Here is an 8,053-nt window from a genome sequence, read left to right as displayed (position 1 = left end):
CTCAAGACTAGCGCTCTACCACTGTGAGCCACAGCGCCACTTCCGGTTTAGGAGTGGTTCATTGGAGAGAAGAGTCTCACGGGGACTTTTCTGCCGGGGTTGGTTTCGAACCGCAATCCTCGGATCTCAGCCTCCTGAAGAGTTAGGATTACAGACGTGAGCCACCAGCGACCAGCTGCGTGAGATTCTCCAGTTAACTACCCCGAGCAAGCCGGAAGTAGTGCTGTCGCCGAATGGTGGAGCGCTGGCCTTGAGCACAGAGAGGCCCGGGGACAGCGCACAGGCCCTGAGCTCAGCCCAATAACTCTCACACACACACACACACACACACACACACACACACACACACACACACAATCTACCTAAAGTCAATTTTGTTTTAATTTGGTGCAGGTCCTGGGGCTTGAACTCAGGGCCTTGGGCACTGTTCCTAAGGTTCATCCCCACCCAAAGCTAGCACTCTATCACTTGAGCCACAGCTCTAGTTGCTGCATTTTCTGAATAGTTTATAGGCATGAGCCACCAATGCCTGGCTTAAACTCACTTTTTTTTCCCCTTCATGAAACATGCTTTAATGATCAGTTTCAAAGAAAAACTAGCATAGGAACCAAAATACTTCTCTGTCCGGCACGAGTGGCTCAAGCCTATAATCCTAGTTACTCAGAAGAGATCTGAGGAGCACAAAGCCAGCCCACACAGCAAAATCCTTGAGCCTCTGATGGCCAATTAACCAGCAAAGCCCAGAAGTGGACATGTGGCTCAAGTGGTAAAGCACCAGCCTTGAGCAAAAAAGCTAAGCAAGAGTGCAAGGCCCTAAATTCAAGCCCCAATACTAGCACACAAGCATGAGTGTGCGCATGTGCACGCACACACACAAAGCTTTCTTTAAATGTGGATTTGACACCTTCTCTAAGGTCATTTGGGTGCAAAGAGTTCCATATGGATTATCACCTACTAACCTGTACTCCCCAGATAGCTTGTGTATGCCCATGTCATGCCCTTATTCTTGGGGAAGGCTTCCGAGTTACAAGTCCATGTACCTAATTCACTTCAAACTCATTTCTACTCTGTCATATTTAACCAGAAATGTTTCACTACAACATGGCGCTGTGGCTCATGTGGTAGAGTGCTAGTCTAGAGCAGAAAGAGGCTCAGGGACAGCGCCCAGGCCATGAATTCAAGCCCCACAACCCACCAAAAAAGAAATGAAAAGAAATGTTCAATTATTAGCAGGACATGATGGTGCACACCAGTAATCCCAGCACCTGATAGGCTGAAGCAAGATGACTGTAAATGAATTCAAGGCCAGCATGGGCTACGTAGTGAGACTTTGAGGAAAGAAGGAAGGAAGGAAAGGGAGGGAGGGAGGAAGGAAGGAAGAGAGGGAGGAAGGGAGGGAGGAAGAAAGGAAGCAAAATCAAGTACAGTAGTGTGTAACTACAGTCCCAGCTATCTGAGAGCCTAAGACAGGACCATTACATGAGGCTAGGAGTTTGAGGTCAACTTAACACCAAAGTAGGACCCTGTCACAAAACAAAACAAAGTAAATACATACACATACAAAAACAAACAAACACACAATGTTTTCAAGTGGGCAAAGAATTTGAACAGACATTTCTAAAGAAAAAAAAAAAGAGATATAAATGGTCAGCAAACACACAAAAAGATGCCCAACATGATGAACCATCTGGGAAATGCAAACCAAAATCACAAGAGATACAATTTCACACTTATTCACATGGCTATAATAAGAAGGACAGAATCATGGACAGGATGGGAAAAATTAGGGGGAAGTAAAGGAATGAATGACACTATCCAAATAGAAATGTACTTATTACTTGACTTATGAAATGGTAATCCCTCTGTACAACACCTTCATAATAATAATAAAATTATATTTTTAAAAATCCAGATAATAGGGCTGGGAATATGGCTTAGTGGTAGAGTGGTTGCCTAGCATGCATGAAGCTCTAGGTTCGATTCCTCAGCACCACATAAACAGAAAAAGCTAGAAGTGGCGCTGTGGCTCAAGAGGTAGAGTGCTAACCTTGAGCAAAAAGAAGCCAGGGACAGTGCTCAGGCCCAGAGTTCAAGACCCAGGACTGGCAAAAAAAAAAATCCAGATAATAAATGTAGTGAGGATACTGAAAATTTAGAACTCTAATATATTGCTAATAGGAATATAAAATACTTCCGTGTTAAGCTAGTAGTTGGTAGTTCTTGAAAGTTAAAAATACACTTACTTATGACCCAGCAATCCCATGCCCAGGAATATATAGAAGAGAAATATAAAGCCAGGTGCCAGTGGCTCATACCTGTCATCCTACCTACTCAGGAGGATCACGGATCTGAGGATCTCGGTTGAAAGCCAGCCCAGGCAGAAATGCCTCTGAGGCTCTTCTCTCCAGTTAACCACCAGAAGACCAGAAGTGGCACTGTGGCTCAAAGTGGTAGAGCACTAGCCATGAGCAAACAAGCTCAGGGAAAGCACCCAGGTCCTGAGTTCAAGCCTCATGAGTAACAACAACACAACAACAAAAAGTTCTAAAACTGTGGTGATTTTTGCACAATTCTATAAAAATGCTATTTTTTTTTTGCCAGTCCTAGGGCTTGGACTGAGGGCCTGAGCACTGTCCCTGGCTTCTTTTTCTTTTTGCTTAAGGCTAGCACTCTACCACTTGAGCCATAGCGCCACTTCTGGCTTTTTCTGTCTATGTGGTACTGAGGAATCAAACCCAGGGCTTCCTGTATGCGAGGCAAGCACTCTACCACTAGGTCACATTCCCAGCCCACAGTATGTGTGTTCTTAATTACTGTATCATAATGTCTATTACATAAGTTAGATTCCCAATACTATCAGAGACAAAGAATGATTTATGTCCCTGCAGCCATGTGGATTCATTCATCAGTTACACAGCCCCTTTCTAGGCAAAGTGATCCAAACACATCTTTCTTGCTTTAGTGCTATGACTCATATCTGTCTTGCTTTTTTGCTTTTTTTTTTTGCCAGTCCTGGAGCTTGGATTCAGGGCCTGAGCACTGCCCCTGGCTTCTTTTTGCTCTAGGCTAGCACCCTGCCACTTGAGCCATTCTGGCCATTTTCTATCTATGTGGTGCTGGGGAATCAAACCCAGGACTTCATGTATATGAGGCAAGCACTCTTGCCACTAGGCCATATTCCCAGCCCCTGTCTTGTTTAATTATTCTATTTTTCTTTTTATTGTGGTGCTAGGGATTAAACTCAGGGCCTTAAGAATGAGATACTCAGACCTCAGCCTCCAGAGTAGCCAGGATTACAGATGTGAGCCACTGCCACCAGGACCTGGCTACAACTAGTTTTAAATCTAAGAAGCCTACTATCATCTCTGATTAACCAATGACTTTAACACAACTCCAAAGCAACTGTATATAGGCTGGTCTCTCAGTGGCAGTAGCTTAGTGTTCACAAGCAGCACTTGATATGGAGTAATGGCAAATCAATCCAATCAAATTCTCTCTTTGGGGACATATAAATGCCAGGTGAATAAAGAGAAGGCAAGTAGCTGAAGTTCAAGTTGTCCAACTTTTAGTAGCTCTGTGGTAAGTGTAGAAAATGAATTATTTATGAAGAAGCTTTCAATTGTCATCCAAAGAGTAAACCCAGACACCTCTTGAAAACAAACTCTTATACTAGGAACCTCCATAAAGTACTCTGAAGCCAAGTCATTGAAACTATTAGAAATTAATAATTATATGAAGTATTCACAAGGACAAAGAAGTTTTCAAAGGGGAACTAAGTAATTCTGACAGATGAAATCATTATACCAACAAAAACATGAGACAGGGCTGGGGATATGGCCTAGTGGCAAGAGAGCTTGCCTCGTATACATGAGGCTCTGGGTTCGATTCCCCAGCACCACATATACAGAAAACAGCCAGAAGTGGCGCTGTGGCTCAAGTGGCAGAGTGCTAGCCTTGAGCAAAAAGAAGCCAGGGACAGTGCTCAAGCCCTGAGTCCAAGGCCCAGGACTGGCCAAAAAAAAAAAACAAAAAAAAAACTTGAGGCATCTTTTCTTCCAAGGGAGAAGAAATGAAGTTGTGTCAGTCATCCAACAAGGCCTCTAAACTTATATCTCTCCTTTACCCTCAAGTAAACCCTGTCCTAGATGAATGTGGATGTCACCTGCCGGTAATCTTAGCTATCCAGGAGACTGAGAGCTGAGGATCCCATTATTTGAGTTCAAAGTTAGCCAGGCATAATGAAGTCAGTGATACCAGATGGATGTCTGGGTATGGTGGTGTGCACCTGTCATCTAGTGACACAGGAAGCATAAATAGGAGGATTATAACCTAGATGGACCCAGGCATACAGTGAGATACTACCTTGAAAATAATCAATGTAAAAGGGATTGGAAAGCTGAGCTCACACTTGCAATCCTATCTACTCAGGAAGCTGAGATCTGAGGATTGTGCTTCAAAGCCAGCCTAAGCAGGAAAATCTATGAGACTTTTATCTCTAATTAACCACCAGAAAACTGGAAGTGGTGCTGTGGCTCAAAGTGGTAGAGCGCTAGCTTTGAGCAAAAGAGCAAAAGGTACAGCGCCCAGACCCTGAGTTTAAGCCCCACGACCAAAAAAATAAGTGGGGGGAGAAGGAGATTGGAGATTTGGTTTGAGTGATAGAACACATGGCTAGCAAATGCATAAGCTCTAAATTCAATACCCAGTACTGCCAAAAAAAAATTGAATGTAGATAGTTTTGTTTGTTTGTGTGTGTTTTGTTTTTTGTATGCTAGTATGGGAGATTGAATTCAAACTCTCTCAATCTCACTTGTCTTTTTCATTAAAAAGTTATGGTTCTACCACTTGAGCCACATCTCCACTTCCAGATTTTTTTTTGACAGTCCTGGGGCTTGAACCCAGGGCCTGGGCACCATCGGTGCACTGCTTTTGCTCAAAACTAGCACTCTACCACTTGAATCACAATGCAACTTCTGCCTTTTTCTGTTTATGTGGTACTGAGGAATCGAACCCAGGGCTTCATGAATGCTAGGCACTCTACTACTGAGCCACATTCCCACTCCATGCATCCAGATTTTTGACAGTTAATCTGAGAGATAAGTGTCCCTCGGATTTGTCTACCTCAAATTTCAGCCTCCTGAGTAACAAGGATTACAGGCATGGACCACTAATACCCAGCTTAAATATCTTTATATATGGATAACTCCCTAATTTATGTCTCTGTCCCTCATTCTTCCCGCACATATCTGCATTATGCACTTACTTCCTGCTGTAGACCAAACTATACCTCCCCCCCCCCAATTCACATGCTGAGGGGCTCAGCTCCAATGTTAACTCCTGTTTGGAGAGAGAGCCTTTAAGAAGGTAATTAAGGTTGAATGAGGTTATGAGGGTAAGGTCCTGATCCAAGAGAATTAGCATCCATGCACTAGGAGACACCAGAGAGCTCTTCCTCCTCACCCATACACTGAGAAGAGTCCATGTGAGCACATCTACAAGGCAAGGAGAGAGAGTCCATCCTCCCCTTCATCAGATTTCCAGCCTCTGGAACTGTCTGTGAGAAAATAGATTTCTGTTGTTTAAGTCACCAGTCTCCAGTATTCTGTTATGGTAATCATTGCTGGTTGATAGATTCCCCTACATCATTCATGTTTTTACTTAGATCTTCCTTTCTCACTAACGTATTTTCTTATTATCCTATTTAAAGTTGCAACGTGCCTAATGATGAACCTTGTGGCACCCTAGTCCTCTTCTCTGCTCTATTCTTCTCCAATCATTTTTTATATATATATATATATATATATATATATATATGTACATACAAGATACATAATTAGCCAGGCACTGGTGGCTCATGCCTGTAATCCTAACTACTGAGGAGGTTGAAATCTGAGAATCATGGCTCAAAGAAGCACCGGCAGGAAAGTCTGGAAGGAGACTCTTATCTCCAACTAACCACCAGAAAACCGGAAGTGGCGCTGTGGCTCAAGTGGTAGAGCACAAGCCTTGAGCTGAAGAGCTCAGGGACTGCACCCAGGCCCAGAGTTCAAGCCCCACAACTGACCAAAAATAAATAAAGATACATAATTATATACATACATACAATGTCAGAGGACAGGGACTCAGTCCTCTTTGTTCATAACTGTATGCACGACTAGTACCAGACAAATCATAGACTGTACATGTTCAATGAATGGCTGCCATTGTAGTCTGAGATTAAAGAATGGAATTGAACATATTGATTTGAATATAGGAAAATTGGCTATATAGTAAACTTTTTGCTAAAGTCAGAATTCAGGCCTTCTTAGGACTAGTAACTACTTTGTCTCCTTTATCAGTTTCGATTAAGCTCCCTCCCTCATGATCATGTCAAAGAAAGATGCTTGAAGAGCAAGCTCTAATCTGAAGTTGAGATGTTCTTAATATCAGCATGGTATAAACAGAGCTTGGTCCTACAGTTCCAAATAAGAATGTTCCACTTGGTGCTGGGAATGTGCTTATCTTGCATGCATGAAGCCCTGGGTTCCATTGCTCAGTACCACATAACAGAAAAAGCTGGAAGTGGAGCTCTGGCTTCAGTGTTAGAGCACTAGCCTTGAGCAAAAGAAGATCAGAGACAGTGCCCAGGCCCCAGAACTGGTAAAAAAAGGAAAGAAGAGAAAAGAAAAGAAAACTGTTCCTCTCAACCCGTGGGGACATCAGTGGCTCCTGTAAGTTAAGGTGGCTCCTTGAAGCCATGTGGTCCACAAATGGCATTGCTGTGCTCTTCCCATTTTGGCTATAGATGATCTAAATGAAAAATGTTTAAGCATGGGAGCAATTCCAGAGAAGAGAAGGTTTTTACTAACTCAAAACAGGGTTGATTCCAGGTCTCTAATAGTGATTAAGAAGGGGAAAATTGCTGGGTGCCAGTGGCTCAGGAGGTTGAGATCTGGTTCAAAGCTAGCCAGGGCAAGAAAGTACGTGAAACTCTTATTCCCAATAAACTACTCAGAAAAAGCTGGAATTGGCACTGTGGCTGAAGTGGTAGAGTGCTAGCCTTGATCTCAAAAGAGGGTCAGGACAGCACCCAGCCCCTGGGTTCAAGCTCCAGGATCATCAAAAAAAAAAAAAAAAAGAAAGAAAGAAAAGAAAAGCAAGAAAAAGAAAAAAGAAGTGGCAAAGTTAGAGACAGGTTCCAATATATGGAAGTTCTTCCTATGTGATACAAGGAAGTCACTAATATGTCAGAAAGGCTACCAATGGAAGCTATACTCTCAATTAGATGATGGAACCTCTATATGGATACATTAGCATGAACTGGTTAAACCTGAGTCACTGAAATAGAAAGTGGAAGTTACTAGGAAAAAATGAACTGATTCAACTCTAAGTCATCTCTAACTCAATCGATACCCTTTCCAGTGTTAATGAGCATGTATACTTACTATATAATTTGTATAATATAGCCTTGGTTGAGGTCAGAACAGATCATGCTTGATATGTTCTAATAGGATGCCTTACACATACATTTCCCTCATGTGAGAATTTCTATATCAGCTCCTTTATGAATTTGTACACTAACAGAAAGTAAAAATGAATTTTAAAACTGATGGCAAAGTACCAACCAGCCTTGAGCATAAAAGCTAAGGGACTGGGCTGGGGATATGGCCTAGTGGCAAGAGTGCTTGCCTCGTATACATGAAGCCCTGGGTTCGATTCCCCAGCACCACATATATAGAAAACGGCCAGAAGTGGCGCTGTGGCTCAAGTGGCAGAGTGCTAGCCTTGAGCAAAAAGAAGCCAGGGACAGTGCTCAGGCCCTGAGTCCAAGGCCCAGAACTGGCAAAAAAAAAAAAGCTAAGGGACAGCATCTAGGCCTTGAATTCAAGCCCCCCCCCCCATCTGCTGATTCCTTGACATAAAAATGGTCATTGTACTCATAGCCATTTGTGGGTATTACTGTAAATAGTCTACAGCCTTGAGGTTAGCTCTATGCTTTACTATGCTATCATGAGTTATCCAAATCATCCGTCATCTCTTAGGCTTTCTCCATGTTTTGAATGGCATCTTCTCT

Source organism: Perognathus longimembris, chromosome 7 (assembly GCF_023159225.1).
Source record: "Perognathus longimembris pacificus isolate PPM17 chromosome 7, ASM2315922v1, whole genome shotgun sequence".
NCBI classification, from domain to species: Eukaryota; Metazoa; Chordata; class Mammalia; order Rodentia; family Heteromyidae; genus Perognathus; species Perognathus longimembris.
This window is presented reverse-complemented; position numbering follows the sequence as displayed.